General features: G+C 39.4%; 1 long non-coding RNA gene across 2 annotated transcripts in view; it reads left to right on the top strand.

Annotated features, from left to right (window-relative positions):
- Positions 1-3981: 3981 nt before the first annotated feature.
- Positions 3982-20403, top strand: part of LOC129034716 (uncharacterized) — a 40607-nt gene continuing 24185 nt past the window's right edge. The window contains exon 1 of one of the 2 annotated variants that reach the window (XR_010126057.1): positions 3982-4042. This is a non-coding gene — a long non-coding RNA (uncharacterized LOC129034716). Of the gene's footprint in view, positions 4043-6368; positions 6459-20403 lie in introns of those variants that run through there. The other variant, XR_010126056.1, reaches the window with a different exon arrangement.

The raw sequence follows: 20403 nt of genomic DNA, 5'->3' as shown, positions 1-20403 counted from the left end.
CTGTAGTCTCAGCTACTCGGGATGCTGAGGTGAGAGGCAGTGAGCTATGATAGTACCACTGCATGCCTCGGTGACAGAGCAAGATCCCATCTCTAAATTTTTTTTTTTTTTTTTTGAGACAGAGTCTCACTGTGTTGCCCAGACTGGAGAGCAGTGCTGTGATCTCGGCTCACTGCAACCTCCTCCTCCCGGGTTTAAGCGATTCTCCAGCCTCAGCCTCCTGAGTAGCTGGGATTACAGGTGCGTGTCACCAAGCCTGGCTAATTTTTGTATTTTTAATACAGACAAGGTTTCACCATGTTGGTCAGGCTGGTCTCGAACTCCTGACCTCATGATCCACCCGCCTCAGCCTCCCAAAGTGCTGGGATTACAGGGGTGAGTCACCACGCCTGACCTCTAAAAATTTTTTTAAAAATCTTCATTTTGCCCTTGAGGATCCACATATTGCTTTTTTTTTTTTTTTTTTTTTTTTTGAGAGCTAGTCTATTCCCAGTCCAATAGTGTAGATGGTTAGTAAACATATTAGGAATTCTGAGCACATCTAATCAGTGTAGTAGCTCATGACTGAAATGCCACTCTAACAGTTGCACATGTGTGCACAAACACAAATTTAGAAAATTGAAATTACAGCTGCAATGGCAAGATGGTAGACACAGAATTCCATGGCAGCATGGAATTCTCAATTTCTGTAACTTTGAAGGTGCTTTTCTTTAGAAATTTGTGGGGCTTAATTTGGAATGCTTTAAAATACAAAATTATATTAAGGCAGTCATATTGGAAGATGCATGTTGACCTGCTGAACCCAAATAATACAGCTTCCTCTCCTGTAGAATTTGATGATATGGATTTTAAATAGTGCTTTTTCTTTAAAAAAAAGTTCCTTAAAATGATTACATATTATCCATTATGCTTAGCATCCAATGTATTCTATGAAATTACTATATAAATTAAAGTAATAATTTATACAGTATGGTCAGACTAATTAGCATAAGGCACTCAGTTGAAAGTAGAGCTGAAATAAATGATTGAACTCTATTAAAGAAAATTGAGTGAAGAGACAGACCAGCTTCTTCTGTAGCATGATTTTAATGAGACTGCTGAGTTGAGTTCTGTTCTGTATCAAAAAGGGAACACAAATCTCTTGAGGTTCTATTTCTGGCTCTACCAAAGGCTTTGCTGTTATACCTAGAGCAAGATGGAACCTGTTACTTTTTTTCAATCTGCAAAATGCAGGCAATGTTTTTAGCTTTTTTCACAGGAGTAGCAGGATTAATGAGCACCACAAATGGCATTCCCTATTTTGTAACTGCAAATGCATTCTTATTGCCATATTTTCATGAGAAATGAACATCTGCTGGTTTTTTCCAATAAGGCTAAAACTTTCAAATGTGGAATATGTAGGTTATGAGCTCCACTTTAAAATTCCAGTTCCAAGTTTAAACAAAAGGAGAATAAGATAAATATTTCAAGTACTAATCAAAACAGTAAGAAGGAAGTGAAAGTGTTCTTATAAATGGAGATCTTTTTTTTTTTTTGGAAATCTACTATTTATTTTCGGTAAGATTAGTAAGAGTATCTGAAATACGTTATTAAAGCTTATGTTGAACGAGGCTGGTTTGCTGGAAAAGATAATTTCAAAAGTAAATTGGTATGTCCATGGGAATTAATATGGCAAGCCTGCTGAGAAGTTTGTAATTTGTTAGTTTTTATTTTATTTTATTTAGAGACAGAGCCTTGCTATGTTTCCCAGGCTAGAGTGCAGTGGCTATTCACAGGCATGATCATAGCACACTACAGCCCTGAACCCCTGTGCTTGGATGGTGGGCATGTCTTGCTAGATAGCAATAACTAGAGCAGACCCTGAGAATTACCCTATGTTTCTTGGTGAATGTTTGTTCAGTGTTCTGAGGTATGGACCCCAGGAATGGCTAAATCAGATGTTTACACCATACCTGTAAGAACACCAGGACCCTGACTCGTTCCTTGGAACACAAGTCATACAAGGAAGTGAAGGCCTTTGTTTTGAGCGTAGTAGAGGCTACTAAGTAGAGGCTGCCAAACGAAAATACCTTTATAACTTACGTGTTATTCACAAATAGCAGTGGTTTTCCTGTCCAGCATGCCATTCCTGGATGCCCGGTATATAAGCCCCTGGAATAAAACTCCATGTCTTGCCTGCTGTCTCCGGATCTTTTTTATTAGCCTCTCGGCGACTGTACCCTCCCAGCTTGCCAGCCTGGGGATCCAAAACGACGGGGCTCAAGCAATCCTCCTGTTTCAGCCTAGCTGGGACTACAGTCATATGCCACTGTATAGGGTAATACACTTTAGAATGACTCTTGATAACTCTGAGATCTATCAGTCCCCACACTGGGCTGGGCGTGGTGGCTCAGGCCTTTAATCCCAGCACTTTGGGAGACGAAGGTGAGTAGATCTCTTGAGCTCAGGAGTTTGAGACCAGATAGCAGTAACTCAAGCAGACCCTGAGAATTACCCTATGTTCCTTGGTGAATGTTTGTTCAGTGTTCTGAGCTACGAACCTGAGGAATGGCAAAATCAGATGTTTACAACATACCTATAAGAACACCTGGACCCTGGCTCGTTACTTGGAGTGCAAGTTGTACAAGGAAGCGACGGTAACATGGCGAAACCCCATCTCTACAAAAAATACAAAAAATTAGCCTCGTGTGGTGGTGCACGCCTGGAGTCCCAGCTACTCAGGAGGCTGAGGTGGCAGGATTGCTTTTTGAGCCTGGGAGGCAGAAGTTGCAGTGAGCTGAGATCATACCACTGCGCTCCAGCCTGGGCAACTGAATGAGACCCTGTGTCCAAACAAAACAAAACAAAACAAAACAAAAACCTAGCATTGATGCCGAGGGTCTGGGATTGATGATGTAAATGAAATGAGAAACATTCTTAAACTTTGTGATTTACACAGATTTCCAGCTAGTCAATCCTAGGTGACTGTTACTGGCCTATACTACTGTGGGAGAGCTCAGTCCTTATTTCAGCAATTGGATGAGACACACGTTGTGATTGTGCTTGTTTTTGAAAGACAGAGTCCAGGTCAGAATCACAGGGAAGGAAATCAACTACTTCAAAATATTGAACTGGTTAGTGGGAAGCGCTTAACTTCTCACTCAGAAATTCCAAGTGGAGAAATTTGCAGTAGAATAATGTGCCTGGCTTGCCTCGGCTCCTTCTCTCACTCTTCCCCAGGGAAGGAGGAGCATTTTCTCTGATTGGTGAGTTTCAAGAAGTAACTGAACAGGGAATGGCAGCCTCTCCCTGCCTCCAGGCCTCTGACATTGCTGACCTGCAAGAGCTGGTGTAAATTAAAAAAAAAATTTTTTGTACATTTTTTATGCGTATCTATGGAAGTCTTCTTGTTTGTTTCTTTGTTTCCTTAAGATGAAGTCTTTCCCTGTCACCCAGGCTAGAGTGTAGTGGCACAATCGTGACTCACTGCAGCCTTGACCTCCTGGGCTCAGGAGATCCTTCCCACTTAGTCTTCCAAGTAGCTGAGACTACAGGTGTGCACCACCATGCTTGGCTACTTTTTGAATTTTTTTGTAGAGATGGGGTCTTGCTATATTCCCCAGGCATCGAACTCCTGGACTCAAGCCATCCTCCCACCTGTGCCTCCCAAAGTGCTGGGATTATGGGAGTGAGCCACTGCACCTGGGTAGTGTGAATTCTGTTTTCTGCAACTGAGTCCATTCGACATACTTGGTGCTTCTGGCCAAGCTGTTATTAGTGTTCATTATGTGGACTCCAGGATGGATTTTACGTAAAGAATGAAGACAACATCTATTCATAAAATTCCCCCAAATCAACTATCACCTCATTTCAGTAACTTACAGGAGAAATTGCCCTCTTCATATAGACTGATATTCAGATGAAATTGGACTTACTAAATATTCTGTTTTTTTTCTTTTGCTCACATTCTTCTATACCCTTGACGGCCGTGGCTGTGGACATGCAGAATGAATGGAAGAAGTGTAATGTTTTTACATTGGACCTTTCCTACTATTATAGCACAGTAGGTAACACATATTTGAAACTTAGCAAATATTTGTTGACTGAATGAATTGTTATATTCAGGGATAAACTGAAAATGTTTTATTTATTTATTTATTTATTTTTGAGACAGAGGTTTACTCTTGTTGCCCAGGCTGGAGGGCAATGGTGAGATCTTGGCTCACTGCAATCTCTGCTTCCTGGGTTCAAGCAATTCTGCTGCCTCAGCTTCCTGAGTAGCTGGGACAAGAGGCATATGCCACCACGGCTGGCTAATTGTTGTATTTTTAGTAGAGACGGGGTTTCACCATGTTGGCCAGGCTGGTCTCGAACTCCTGACCTCAGGTGATCTACCCTCGGCCTCCCAAAGTGTTGGGATTACAGGCATGAGCCTCTGCACCCACCCAAAAGTGTTTAAAAATCACTGTAAAGTATTTTATAATGCCTTTAATCAGATTCTAGTAGCATGGTGGGTTACTTACTGATCCAGCCTGGGAGTCTTACCAAGCTAATTTTGGGACAGATCCATCATGCAGGCCATGGGTGTGCTGTACTGAGAAAGCTTTTAAGCATTTATCACATTAAAGAGGGCACTACCACATTAGCCTGGATCTCGTGTACACACATAGATACAGGTTCTCAACCAATGTTTCCAGGTGCAAATAGTTAAAAACGTTAGAGTCCATCCTGGACAGGCAGCAAAGAAAATGATATCAGCTTTCTGCTCTCTGGGGTCTGAAGCTCTAGCCTGTGTCCTATAATGGCTGTCATCTTGTCATTCACTTCACCTTTAGCCCATATTTAATAAGCCCCTTTCTACTAAATATGCACCTGACTTCTTGGACCTTCTTATGTCACATATTCCAACTGCCCGTCCTTGCTCTAGTTGACCTGTTTCCCAATTGTTCTCCCTCTTTCTTCCCAGACTCATGAAGACTCTCGCTTTTAGCCACATGGGTGAAGGGTGATCTGCACATCCATTCATGCTCTTAATCAGATAACAGGTACTTGGGAGCACCAACTGTGTACTGGGCAGTGGGTTATGTGCTAGGGATACAAAGATGATCAAAACATGGTCCTAAATCTCAGAGAGCTCACAGATGATGATCGTACAATAAGTGATAAGGTCAAGGTAGCACTGGGCACTATGGGGGAGAGAGATGAGGCATCAAACCAGGCTGGGAAGGGTTCCAGGAGCAAAGCTGCCTTCCTCCGGTTGCCGTGTCCCAAAGAGCATCTATTTATAAAGGTGAAATTGAGAATCCTGAATAAGTCCTAGAACCAGACCAGAAGGCTTTTTCTGCTTCTGGGAGAAAATGGATAGGTAGACGTGGGCTCTGAGGAGGAAGGAAAGTTCTACACACATTAGAGAAAATGTTAAGTGTTTAGGTTACTGGGCTTAGAAACAGCATTTGTACATCTTTGTGATGGGGCCTTATTGGCACTCTTTTAAAATTAGTCTTGGGGAACAGGGTTAAGTGGGGAAAAATATATTAACTAAAATTTGTTTATAATGCATAGGAAAAAATTGTGTGTGTGTGCTCTCAGTATTTTTACTGCCATTTTGGAGGAGGTTTATGGTTTCCTAACAAGCTCTGATTATTAAAAAGCATGTACTTGTATAGACAAGTTGAGGGAAAAGCCTGATTGACATTAATCTCAAACATGTTGCTGGGAAGAATTTTTTTTCCTGGTTGTCTTTGAAGTGAAGATCAGAGGTGATTCTTTGTTACCGAAAAAACTTTGATGTTTTCCTGCACTACTGCTCACAGCCAGGATGTAAACACTAACATCCACCATCATTTTATGATTAGAAATTTGTTCAGGAAAACATAATTTGTTATTGCTCAGTTGTGACTTTAAAATGTTCCTGGGTGTCTTGAAGGGAAAGATAGTTCTAGAACAGAAGCATTGACATCCATTAACGAAGTCTATTTAAAAACTTGTTTAGCTGAAAATGAATGCATCAAAGTGGCAACAAAAGAACTTGCTTTAGTACAGTTGGAGTGGGAGGGAATCAGGATGCATCCGACTGCTGAGCGTGTGGGACTGAGCCTGAGGATTTGGAGCTGGACAGGCTCAGCTTTGAATCCTGGCTCTGTCATTTATTAGCTGTATGTCCTAAAGCAACTTACATTATCTCGGGTTCTTCATAAAGAAAATGAGCATAATAATATTGTTAGAATTCAGTTCCAGTACGTATTTAAGGTGCCTAATATGAGTAGATGCTCAAAATGGTAGCTGTGTTGATCTTGAACAAAATCATTTCACAAAATTTTCACTCTGAAGTGTCAAATGATATGGCATGAGTTTTAAATATACTAAATGGCCCAAATGTCTTACCTTGCACAGCTCCTCCTGGTGTGATGTTGGCTTCTGTTTTTCCTGATTGATATAGAAGCTGAAGGTGCTAGAATGTGACTCATCGAAGTGCATGGGTGAGACCTGGCAGAGACCCTTTGGATCAGTCCCACGTGTTGACATATATACCTGTGGTTTTCCATATGCTATATTGACAGATGCACAGATGATTTCTGGTTGTTGCTGGCTGTTTCTCACAAATGCTATCCTCTCCTTAATTTATGACCTAATAGATACAGAAAGAGGTGAAAGTAGTGCCTATACTTTAATCAGCTGAATGGTCCTCCAAGCTATGAGAAAATCCTACTGTGCCACTAAACTTCAAGAGAAAATAATAGGGAATTGATGGAGGAGAGAAACCCCTTTCTGGCCCACCAGCACAACCAAATCCATCCACCCAACCATTCATCCACTAGCATGTGCTCAGCAGTGGGGGTCACAATGTGAAGCAGACATCTGCTCTCACAGAGTTGACAAGCTGGGGATCACAGGCCCAACTGATTTGTTAGGCAGAATGCCTTCATATCAGGTGAGGAAAAGAGCATTTCATCCCAAATATGCACTCATTGTAGAAAACTTTAAAAAAATTGTGACGTTAGGGTGTCAGTTTTTGATCTTTCCTGCTTTCTCTTGTGGGCATTTAGTGCTATAAGTTTCCCTCTACACACTGCTTTGAATGCATCCCAGAGATTCTGGTATGTTGTGTCTTTGTTCTCATTGGTTTCAAAGAACATCTTTATTTCTGCCTTCATTTCGTTATGTACCCAGTAGTCATTCAGGAGCAGGTTGTTCAGTTTCCATGTAGTTGAGCGGTTTTGAGTGAGTTTCTTAATCCTGAGTTCTAGTTTGATTGCACTGTGGTCTGAGAGACAGTTTGTTATAATGTCTGATCTTTTACATTTGCTGAGGAGAGCTTTACTTCCAACTATGTGGTCAATTTTGGAATAGGTGTGGTGTGGTGCTGAAAAAATGTATATTCTGTTGATTTGGAGTGGAGAGTTCTGTAGATGTCTATTAGGTCTGCTTGGTGCAGAGCTGAGTTCAATTCCTGGATATCCTTGTTAACTTTCTGTCTCGTTGATCTGTCTAATGTTGACAGCGGAGTGTTAAAGTCTCCCATTATTATTGTGTGGGAGTCTAAGTCTTTTTGTAGGTCACTCAGGACTTGCTTTATGAATCTGGGTGCTCCTGTATTGGGTGCATATATATTTAGGATAGTTAGCTCTTCTTGTTGAGATACCATCTCACGTCAGTTAGAATGGCAATCATTAAAAAGTCAGGAAACAACAGGTGCTGGAGAGGATGTGGAGGAATAGGAACACTTTTACACTGTTGGTGGGACTGTAAACTAGTTCAACCATTGTGGAAGTCAGTGTGGCGATTCCTCAGGGATCTTGAACTAGAAATACCATTTGACCCAGCCATCCCATTACTGGGTATATACCCAAAGGACTATAAATCATGCTGCTATAAAGACACATGCACACGTATGTTTATTGTGGCACTATTCACAATAGCAAAGACTTGGAACCAACCGAAATGTCCAACAATGATAGACTGGATTAAGAAAATGTGGCACATATACACCATGGAATACTATGCAGCCATAAAAAAGGATGAGTTCATGTCCTTTGTAGGGACATGGATGAAATTGGAAATCATCATTCTCAGTAAACTATCACAAGAACAAAAAACCAAACACCGCATATTTTCACTCATAGGTGGGAATTGAACAATGAGAACACATGGACACAGGAAGGGAAACATCACACTCTGGGGCCTGTTGTGGGGTGGGGGGACGGGGGAGGGATAGCATTAGGAGATATACCTAATGCTAAATGACGAGTTAATGGGTGCAGCACAGCAGCATGGCACATGTATACATATGTAACTAACCTGCACATTGTGCCCATGTACCCTAAAACTTAAAGTATAATAATAATAAAATTAAAAAAAATTATCACATGTATTCCCAAAATATATACATTACATATCAATAAAAATTATAAAGTAAAAAAAAACACACAAATAAATGAACAAAATGATAATCACCTTTAACTTACTTCCTAGAGCTAATCATCATTAGCATTTTGGTGTAGTTCCTCCTTAATTTTTTTTTTTTTTTTTTTAGATGGAGTCTCGCTCTGTCACCTAGGTTGGAGTATAGTGGCACAATCTTGGCTCACTGTAACCTCGACCTCCTAGGTTCAAGCAATTCTCCTGCCTCAGCCTCCCGAGTAGCTGGGACTACAGGTGCCTGCCACTACACCCAGCTAATTTTTTTTTTTTTTTTTTTTTGGTATTTTTAGTAGAGATGGGGTTTCACCATGTTAACCAGGATGGTCTTGATCTCCTGACCGCGTGATCTGCCTGCCTTGGCCTCCCAAAGTGCTGGTATTACAGGCATGAGCCACTGTGCCTGGCCTCCTCCTTAAGGTCTTTGTGTTTGTGTATGTGTGTCTAACATGCAATCCATATTTTCTGTCTTGTTTTATTATTCACTTAATATTATATCATGAGCAGTTTCCCATGCTGTTAAATGTCTTTTAAAATATGATTTTTAGTGGTTGCTTGATGTTCCATTTCATGGATCTACAAAATTAATTTTTACCATTTAGACTGTTTTTCTCCTTATTGTTTGCTACTGTAGTTAATAGTAAAATAACATCTTTAAACCAAAAATTGTGCCCAAATCTCCAGTTTTTCTTTAGGGTATATTTCTAGAGGTGTAAATTTTTGGATCACTGGATATGAAAGTTTTGCTGCTTTTGCCAAATTACTTTCCAGAATGGGGAATATTTGGTTCTAGAACATCTGGATAATTTAAGCAGTGGTTTGGTTTAGTGCTTGCTGTCATGTAAATCAATCACGATGACATACTTAGCTGAATGATGGTGTTTTGTTTTTTACAAGTGCGTATTTGGACAGAAGCTTTTTAAATTACAGGTCACAGAGGGTGGCTTTGAGGACCCATGATGAAAACAATGGTCCTTTTTTAGTGTTTTTCTTTTTCTTTTTTCCCTTTCTTTCTCCTTGCCTTTCTCATTCCCTCTTCCCCTTTTATTCACAGCAATTCAAACTTCCCCATCTCCACCCATGCTCTTCCATTTATGCTGGTAATCCACATTCACAGTCTGGTATGTCTCCTTCCATAATTTTCCTCCTATACATGTAATTTTTTTTTTTTTTTTTGAGGTGGAGTCGTGCTGTCAGCCAGGCTGGAGTGCAGTGGCATGATCTTGGCTCACTGCAACTTCGACCTCCTGGATTCAAGCAATTCTCCTGCCTCAGCCTCTGAGTAGCTGGGACTACAGGTGCCCACCACCACACCCAGCTAATTTTTGTATTTTTATTAGAGATGGGGTTTTGCCATGTTGGCCAGGCTGGTCTCGAACTCCTGACCTCAGGTAATCTGCCCGCTTTGGCCTTCCAAAGTGCTAGGATTACAGGCATGAGCCACCACACCTGGCCATTGTACATGTAATTTATGCACATATATATGCACACACATGCACACATAATGTCACTATCTTACAGAAATGTTTCATTATACTTTTCCATGTTTGAAAAAAAAAAAAGGTGAAAGGAAAGCAGTGTCTGGTGGTGAGTTCAGCAGTGATTTTCTGGTGGCCATTGCTGGAGGCGCAGCTTAGAGCCAACTGCTCCAGCCCTTTCAATAATAGGTGCTTAAAAATTATTATTTTGTATTTCAGGTTGGGTGGTTCATGTTTCTTGCACTGCAACCTGATATATACACTTCATTTAATATGTCTTTTACATTATAATTCCTGGTGTTCCATTCCTTAGTCTGTTCCAGCTGCTATAATAATATACCATAGACTGAGTGGCTTACAAACAACAGAAATTTATTTCTCACAGCTCTGGAGGCCGAAAGTCCAAGATCAAGACTCTGGCTGATTCAGTGTTTCGTGAGGGCTGCTTCCTCACAGATGACAGCCTCCTTCTCACTCTAACTTAACATAGAAGGGATGAGGGACATCTCTAGAGCCTCTTTCACAAGGGTGCTAATCCCATTCACAAGGGCTCCACCCTTTCGACTTAATCACCTCACAAAGGCCAGATCTTCTAATGCTATCACCTTAGGGGTGAGAATTTCAACATATAAATTTTGAGAGAACATAAACATTCTGCCCGACCATAACACAAATTAAAACAGAATAATTTCTCTTTTTTAAACCTGAATCCTGACCTTATTCAATCACCCTTTTCCAATTCCCACCACTTATATATGTCATTGCTCTTCAAAATTTTTGCCAGTCTGATGGGTATAAAATAATATCTCAGTATTGTTTAATTTTGGTCTTCTCTGATAACTAGTGAGTTTAAACATATTTTCTTTAAAAATTGCCATTCACGTTTCTTTTTCTGTAAATGCCTATTGATATCCTTGGCCATTTTTCTTTTCAATTGCTTACTTTTTTCTTATCCATCTTTAATAGCTCCTAATGTATTTTAAATTATATGTCTTTGTCTATCATCAGTGTGGAAGTTCCCAGCTCACAGCCGCCAAATATGTTGCTTTTGAATGAACTTTGCTTGTTGGACATGATTTTGCCAGTGGATGTAGAGAAACCCTTGATATAGAACCCCTTCTATGTACTCTTTTGACCACAGGTGCTGGCAAGATAAAGACCACATTCACAGATTCTCCTGCAGCTAGGAATCTTTTATTATTATTATTATTATTTGAGACAGGGTCACCCAGGCTGTAGTGCAATGGTGCAATCATAGCTCACTGTAGCCTTGAGTTCCTGGCTCAAGCAATCCTCTCTCCTCAGCCTCCTAAGTAGCAAAAACTACAGGCTTGCGCCATCACTCCCGGCTAATTTCAAAAATATTCTTAACAAAATAAATAAAATAAAATCCTGTCTCACTATGTTTGCTCAGGCTGCAGCAAGAAATGTGGCATGAGTTAGGTTGCACCAAAGGGATGCATTCTTGCAAGACCTGGAAGATGGAAGGGAGGCAGAAGCCATCTTCTTCTGCTATTTCTGCTGTAAAGCAAGTTTAGAGAATTATGAATATTTGTAAGCAGACTCTGCATTCCAGTGTCTGATCATCACCTTCCTGACTTTGAGAACTGAAGAAGCAGCGGTGATAGTAGCAATAGCTTTCTGACGTCTCCTTGTAATTTTGTTGATGTGTCCTTGAAATGGGTCATACGGTGGCAGACACCTGACTTCTGGTTCTTGTTCTGTGACCTTCGATACTTTTGTAAACTCCTAATTTTCTGTATTAAACTCTTTACTTCTTAAAATATCTAGGGTGGTTCATGTTTCCTGCACTATATTCTCACTGATGCACTTTGTTTTGTTTAATGTATCTTTTACTCTGTAAAGTTCAAAATTTTTATACAGTCAAATATTTCTATTATTTTTACTGCATGGTTTATGAGATTCCTGACTTGGTTAAGAAACATCTGTGACCCTAGATTATACCATACATGGAGTCCAGATTATCTTTTACATTTTTATAATTTAACTTTTTATTTTACATTTTTATTTACCCTGGAATTTAGTTTTAATATTATGTAAGATAAAGGCTGAATATTACTTCTTTAGTTGGTGTTGTGGACTGAACTGTGTCTCTGCAAAATTCCTACATTGAACACCTAATTCCCAATGTGACCAGATTTGGGGGTAGGGCCTTTAAAGAGGCAATTAAGGTAAAATGAGGTCATTAGGTGGGGTCCTAATCCAATATGACTGGGGTCCTTATAAGAAGAGGAAGAGAAATCAGGGATGTGCATGCACACATTAAAAAGGCCATGGAAAACCGGGCTCGGGGGCTCACGCCTGTAATCCCAGCACTTTGGGAGACTGAGGCCGGTGGATCACTGGAGGTCAGGAGTTCGACACCAGCCTGACTAACATGGTGAAACCCCATCTCTACTAAAAATACAAAAATTAGCCAGGGTGGTGGCATACGACTGTAATCCCAGCTACTTGGGAGGCTGAGGCAGAAGAATTGCTTGAACCTGGGAGGCGGAGTTTGCAGTGAGCCAAGATTGCGCCACTGCACTCCAGCCTGAGTGACAAAAGCAAAAAACTCTGTTAAAAAAAAAAAAGAAAGAAAGAAAAAGAAAAAAAGGAAAGGCCATGGAAGATACAGTGAGAAAGTATCCCATCGACAAGCCATGGAGAATGGCCTCAGGGAAAACCAAACCTGGCAATGCCTGATTTCAGGGCTTCTGGCTTCCAAAACTATGAGAAAATCAATTCCTGTTGTGTAAGCCACCCAGTTTGTGGTATTTTGTTAAGGCAGTGGTAACAAACTAATACAAGTGCATAGACAATTGAATTAGCATTATTTATAACTTAATCATTTCTCTTGTTGAATTGAAATACCACTTGATCATGTAAAAATGTATATATGTATAAGGCTCACTGTAGCCTTGGCCTCTGGGGCTTAAGCAATCCTCCCACCTCAGCCTCCTGAGTAGCTGGGACTACTTGGGGATGCACCACCATGCTCAGCTATTTTTTTTTCTTTTTTGTAGAGATCTTTTGTGATCTTGCTATGTTGATTGTGCAGGTCTTGAACTCCTGGCCTCAAGCGATCCTCCTGCCCTCCAACCTCCCAAAGTGCTGGGATTACAGGTGTGAGCCACCTCACCTAGCTGAGGTTTTTTTGTTCTTGTTGTTTAATTTTTGTGGGTACATAGCAGGTGTATGTATTCATGGGGTTCATGAGATAGTTTGATGCAGGTGTGCAATATGTAATAATTGCATTACGGTAAATGGGGTATCCATCCCTCCATCATTTGTCCTTTGTGTTACAAACAATATAGTTATACTCTTTTAGTAATTTTTAAATTTATAATTAAATTATTATTGACTATAGTTACCCTGTTGCGCTATCAAATACTAGGTCTTAGTCATTTTTTCTAACTACTTTTTCTACTCATTAACCATCCCCATTTCTCCCTCTGCCATTCTCCCATCCTGCCCACTGCTCTTCCCAGACTCTGGAAACTCTCTGTCTCCACGAGTTTAATTGTTTTAATTTTTAGCTCCCACAAATAAGTGAGAACATGTGAAGTTTGTCTTTCTGTGCCCGACTTATTTCACTTAACATAATGACCTCCAATTTGATCCATGTTTTGCAAATGACAGGATCTCATTCTTTTTTTTTTTTTTTTTTTTTATGGCTGAATAGTACTCCATTGTGTATATGTACCATATTTTCTTTATCCATTCGTTTGTGGACACCTGCATTAATTCCAAATCTTGGCTATTGTAAACAGTGCTGCAACAAACATGGGAATGTAGATATCCCTTTAATATCCTGATTTCCTTTCTTTGGGGTATATACCCAGCAGTTGGATTGCTGCATCATATAGTAGCTATATTTTTAGTTTCTTGAAGAACCTCTAAACTGTTCTGTATAATGGCCATACTAATTTATATTGCCACAAACAGTGTATGAGGGTTTACTTTTCTCCAAATCATCGCTAGCATTTGTTATTGCCTCTCTTTTGGATAAAAGCCATTTTAAGTGGGGTGAGATGATATCTCATTGTAATGTTGAGCACCTTTTAATATGCCAGTTTGCCATGTGTATGTCTTCTTTTGAGAAGTGCCTATTTAGATCTTTTGCCCTTTTTAAATCAGATTATTAGATTTTTTCCTATAGAGTTGTTTGAGCTCCTTGTATATGCTGATTATTAATCCCTTGTCAGATGGGTAGTTTGCAAATATTTTCTCCCATTCTGTGGATTCTCTCTTCACTTTGTTGATTTTTCCCTAGCTGTGAAGAAGCTTTTTAACTTGATGTGATCCTATTTTTGTTTTGGTTGTCTGTGCTTATGGAATATTACTCAAACATTTTTTGCCAAGACCAATGTCCTGGAGAGTTTCCCCAGTGTTTTCATTTAACACTTGATAGTTTGAGGTGTTATATTTAAGTCTTCAATCGATTTTGATTTGGTTTTCATATATGATGAGAGATATGGGTATAGTTTTATTCCTTTACATGTGGATATCCTGTTTCCCCAGCACCATTATCGAAGAGATTGTCTTTTCCCAAATGTATGTTCTTGGCATCTTTGTCAAAAATGAGTTCACTGTAGGTATATAGATTTGTTTCTGGGCTCTCTATTCTGTTCCACTGGTCTATATGTCTGCTTTTGGCCATACCATTGCTGTTTTGGGTACTATATCTCTGTAGTGCAATTTGAAGTCAGGTAATGTGATTTCTCCAATTGTTCTTTTTGCTTAAGGTAGCTTTGACTATTCTTGGCCTTTTGTGGTTCCAAGTAAATTTTAAGATTTCTATTTCTGTGAAGAATGTCATTGGTATTTTGATAGGGATTGCATTAAATCTGCAGATTCCTTTGGGTAGTATAGACATTTTAACAATACTGATTATTCCATCCATGAAAATGAAATATCTTTTAATTTTTTTTGTGTGTGTCCTCTTCAGTTTCTTTCATCAGTGCTTTATGGCTTTCATTATAGAGATCTTGCACTTCTTTGGTTAACGCCTAAGTGTTTGAATTTTATTTCTGGGTATTTTTGTAAATGGGTTACTTTTTAATTTGTTTTTTCAGATTGTTCACTGTTGGCATATAGAAATGATACTGATTTTTGTATGTTGATTTTGTATCCTGCAACTTTACTCAATTTGTTTATCAGTTCTAATAGTTTTTTGGTGGAGTCTTTAGGTTTTTCTAAATATAAGATTATATCTGCTGCAAATAAGGATAATTTGACTTCTTCCTTTCCATTTTGGATGCCTTTAAGTTTTTTCTGTTTTTTTTAGTTTTTTTAAATTATACTTTAAGTTCTAGGGTACACGTGCACAACGTGAAGGTTTGTTACATATGTATACATGTGCCATGTTGGTGTGCTGCACCCATTAACTTGTCATTTAGCATTAGGTATATCTCCTAATGCTATCCCTCCCCCCTCCCCCCACCCCACAATAGGCCCCAGTGTATGATGTTCCCCACCCTGTGTCCAAGTGTTCTCATTTTTCAATTCCCACCTATGAGTGAGAACATGCAGTGTTTGGTTTTTTTGTCCTTGTGATAGTTTGCTGAGAATGATGGTTTCCAGCTTCATCCATGTCCCTACAAAGGACATCAACTCATCATTTTTTATGCCTGCATAGTATTCCATGGTGTATATGTGCCACATTTCCTTAATCCAGTCTAGCATTGATGGACATTTGGGTTGGTTCCAAGTCTTTGCTATTGTGAATAGTGCCACAATAAACATACGTGTGCATGTGTCTTTATAGACACATGATTTATAATCCTTTGGGTATACACCCAGTAATGGGATGGCTGGGTCAAATGGTATTTCTAGTTCAAGATCCCTGAGGAATCACCACACTGACTTCCACAAGGGTTGAACTAGTTTGCAGTCCCACCAACAGTGTGAAAGTGTTCCTATTTCTCCACATCCTCTCCAGCACCTGTTGTTTCCTGACTTTTTAATGATTGCCATTATAACTGGTGTGAGATGGTATCTCATTGTGGTTTTGATTTGCATTTCTCTGTTGGCCAGTGATGATGAGCATTTTTTCATGTGTCTGTTGGCTGCATAAATGTCTTCTTTTGAGAAATGTCTCTTCATATCCTTCGCCCACTTTTTGATGGGGTTGTTTGATTTTTTTCTTGTAAATTTGTTTAACTTCTTTGTAGATTCTGGATATTAGCCCTTTGTCAGATGGGTAGATTGTAAAATTTTTTTCCCATTCTGTAGGTTGCCTGTTCACTCTGATGGTAGTTTCTTTTGCTGTGCAGAAACTCTTTAGTTTAATTAGATCCCAATTGTCAATTTTGGCTTTTGTTGCCATTGCTTTTGGTGTTTTAGATATGAAGTCCTCCCATGCCTATGTCCGGAATGGTATTGCCTAGGTTTTCTTCTAGGTTTTTTATAGTTTTATGTCTAACGTTTAAGTCTTTAATCCATCTTGAATTAATTTTTGTATAAGGTGTAAGAAAGGGATCCAGTTTCAGCATTCTACATATGGCTAACCAGTTTTCCCAGCACCATTTATTAAATAGGGAATCCTTTCCACATTTATTGTTTTTGTCAGATTTGTCAAAGTTCATATGGTCGTTGATGTGTGGTATTATTTGTGAGGGCTCTGTTCTGTTCCACTGGTCTATATCTCTGTTTTGGTACCAGTACAATGCTGTTTTGGTTACTGTAGCCTTGTAGTATAGTTTGAAGTCAGGTAGCATGATGCCTCCAGCTTTGTTCTTTTGGCTTAGGATTGTCTTGGCAATGCAGGCTCTTTTTTGGTTCTATATGAACTTTAAAGTAGTTTTTTCCAATTTGGTGAAGAAAGTCATTGGTAGCTTGATGGGGATGGCATTGAATCTATAAATTATCTTGGGCAGTATGGCCATTTTCACAATATTGATTCTTCCTACTCATGAGCATGGAATGTTCTTCCATTTGTTTGTATCCTCCTTTATTTCATTGAGCAGTGGTTTGTAGTTCTCCTTGAAGAGGTCCTTCACATCCCTTGTAAGTTGGATTCCTAGGCATTTTATTCTCTTTGAAGCAATTGTGAATGGGAGTTCACTCATGATTTGGCTCTCTGTTTGTCTGTTATTGGTGTATAAGAATGCTTGTGATTTTTGCACATTGATTTTGTATACTGAGACTTTGCTGAATTTGCTTATCAGCTTAAGGAGATTTTGGGCTGAGACGATGGGGTTTTCTAAATATACAATCATGTCATCTACAAACAGGGACAATTTTACTTCCTCTTTTCCTAATTGAATACCCTTTATTTCTTTCTCCTGCCTGATTGCCCTGGGCAGAACTTCCAACACTATATTGAATAGGAGTGGTGAGAGAGGGCATCCCTGTCTTGTGCCAGTTTTCAAAGGAAGTGGTTCCAGTTTTTGTCCATTCAGTATGATATTGGCTGTGGGTTTGTCATAAATAGCTCAAATTATTTTGAGATATGTCCCATCAATGCCTAGTTTATTGAGAGTTTTTAGCATCAAGCGGTGTTGAATTTTGTCAAAGGCCTTTTCTGCATCTATTGAGATAATCATGTGGTTTTTGTCTTTGGTTCTGTTTATATGATGGATTACGTATGTTGAACCAGGCTTGCATCCCAGGGATGAAGCCAACTTGATCGTGGTGGATAAGCTTTTTGATGTGCTGCTGGATTCAGTTTGCCAGTATTTTATTGAGGATTTTTGCATCGATGTTCATCAGGGATATTGGTCTAAAATTCTCTTTTTTTTGGTTGTGTCTCTGCCAGGCTTTGGTATCAGGATGAGGCTGGCCTCATAAAATGAGTTAGGGAGGATTCCCTCTTTTTCTGTTGATTGGAATAGTTTCAGAAAGAATGGTACCAGCTCTTCTTTGTACCTCTGGTAGAATTCGGCTGTGAATCCATCTGGTCCTGGATTTTTTTGGTAGGTAGGCTATTAATTATTGTCTCAATTTCAGAGCCGGTTATTGGTCTATTCAGGGATTCAACTTCTTCCTTGGGAGGGTGTATGTGTCCAAGAATTTTTCCATTTTTTCTAGATTTTCTAGTTTATTTGCATAGAAGTGTTTATAGTATTCTCTGATGGTAGTTTGTATTTCTGTGGAATCGGTGGTGATATCCCCTTTATCATTTTTTATTGTGTCTATTTGATTCTTCTCTCTTTTCTTCTTTATTAGTCTTGCTAGCAGTCTATCAATTTTGTTGATCTTTTCAAAAAACCAGCTCCTGGATTCATTGATTTTTTTGAAGGGTTTTTTTTGTGTCTCTATCTCCTTCAATTCTGCTCTGATCTTAGTTATTTCTTGCCTTCTGCTAGCTTTTGAATGTGTTTGCTCTTGCTTCTCTAGTTCTTTTAATTGTAATGTTAGGTTGTCAATTTTAGATCTTTCCTGCTTTCTCTTGTGGGCATTTAGTGCTATAAATTTCCCTCTACACACTGTTTTAAATGTGTCCCAGAGATTCTGGTATGTTGTGTCTTTGTTCTCATTGGTTTCAAAGAACATCTTTATCTCTGCTTTCATTTTGTTATGTACCCAGTAGTCATTCAGGAGCAGGTTGTTCAGTTTCCACGTAGTTGAGCGGTTTTGAGTGAGTTTCTTAATCCTGAGTTCTAGTTTGATTGCACTGTGGTCTGAGAGACAGTTTGTTATAATTTCTGTTCTTTTACATTCGCTGAGGAGAGCTTTCAACTATGTTGTCAATTTTGGAATAAGTGTGATGTGGTGCTGAGAAGAATGTATATTCTGTTGATTTGGGGTAGAGAGTTCTGTAGATTTCTATTGGGTCTTCTTGGTGCAGAGCTGAGTTCAATTCCTAGGTATCCTTCTTAACTTTCTGTCTCGTTGACCTGTCTAATGTTGACAGTGGGGTGTTAAAATCTCCCATTATTATTGTGTTGGAGTCTAAGTCTCTTTGTCAGTCTCTAAGGACTTGCTTTATGAATCTGGGTGCTCCTATATTGGGTGCATATATATTTAGGATATTTAGCTCTTCTTGTTGAATTGATCCCTTTACTATTATGTAATGGCCTTCTTTGTCTCTTTTGATCTTTGTTGGTTTAAAGTCTGTTTTATCAGAGACTAGGATTGCAACGCCTGCTTTTTCCTTGTTTTCCATTTGCTTGGTAGATCTTCCTCCATCCCCTTATCTTGAGCCTATGTGTCTCTGCATGTGAGATGGGTCTCCTGAATACAGCACACTGATGAGTCTTGACTCTTTATCCAATTTGCCAGTCTGTGTCTTTTAATTGGAGAATTTAGCCCATTTACATTTAAAGTTAATATTGTTATGTGTGAATTTGATCCTGTCATTATGACATTAGCTGGTTGTTTTGCTTCTTAGTTGATGCCGTTTCTTCCTAGCATTGATGGTCTTTGCAATTTGGAATGTTTTTTTCAGTGGCTGGTACCAGTTTTTCCTTTCCATGTTTAGTGCTTCCCTCAGGAGCTCTTGTAAGGCAGGCCTGGTGGTAAAAAAATCTCTCAGCATTTGCTTGTCTGTAAAGTATTTTATCTCTCCTTCACTTATGAAGCTTAGTTTGGCTGGATATGAAATTCTGGATTGAAAATTCTTTTCTTTAAGAATGTTGAATATTGGCCCCCACTCTCTTCTGGCTTGTAGAGTTTCTGCCGAGAGATCCACTGTTAGTCTGGTGGGCTTCCCTTTGTGGGTAACCTGACCTTTCTCTCTGGCTGCCCTGAACATTTTTTCCTTCATTTCAACTTTGGTTTGTCTGACAATTATTTGTCTTGGAGTTGCTCTTCTCGAAGTGTATCTGTGTGGCGTTCTTTGTATTTCCTGAATTTGAATGTTGGCCTGCCTTGCTAGATTGGGGAAATTCTCCTGGATAATATCCTGAAAAGTGTTTTCCAACTTGGTTCCATTCTCCCCGTCACTTTCAGGTACACCAATCAGACGTAGATTTGGTCTTTTCACATAGTCCCACATTTCTTGGAGGCTTTGTTCATTTCTTTTTACTCTTTTTTCTCTAAACTTCTCTTCTCGTTTCATTTCATTCATTTGACCTTCAATCACTGATACCCTTTCTTCCACTTGATTGAATCAGGTACTGAAGCTCATGCGTGAATCACGTAGTTCTTGTGCCATGGTTTTCAGCCCCTTCAGGTCATTTAAGTTCTTCTCTATGCAGTTTATTCTAGTTAGCAATTCATCTAATCTTTTTTCAAGGTTTTTAGCTTATTTGCAATGGGTTCGAACATCCTCCTTTAGCTTGGAGAAGTTTATTATTACCAATCGTCTGAAGCCTTCTTCTCTCAACTCCTCAAATTCATTCTCCATCCAGCTTTGTTCCGTTGCTGGCGAGGGGCTCCGTTCCTTTGGAGGAGAAGAGGTGCTCTGATTTTTAGAATTTGCAGCTTTTCTGCTCTGGTTTCTCCCCATCTTTGTGGTTTTATCTACATTTGGTCTTTGATGATGGTGATGTACAGATGGGGTTTTGGTGTGGATGTCCTTTCTTTTTGTTAGTTTTCCTTCTAACAGTCAGGACCCTCAGCTGCAGGTCTGTTGGAGTTT

Source organism: Pongo pygmaeus, chromosome 3 (genome assembly GCF_028885625.2).
Source record: "Pongo pygmaeus isolate AG05252 chromosome 3, NHGRI_mPonPyg2-v2.0_pri, whole genome shotgun sequence".
Taxonomy (NCBI): Eukaryota; Metazoa; Chordata; class Mammalia; order Primates; family Hominidae; genus Pongo; species Pongo pygmaeus.
This window is presented reverse-complemented; position numbering and strand designations above follow the sequence as displayed.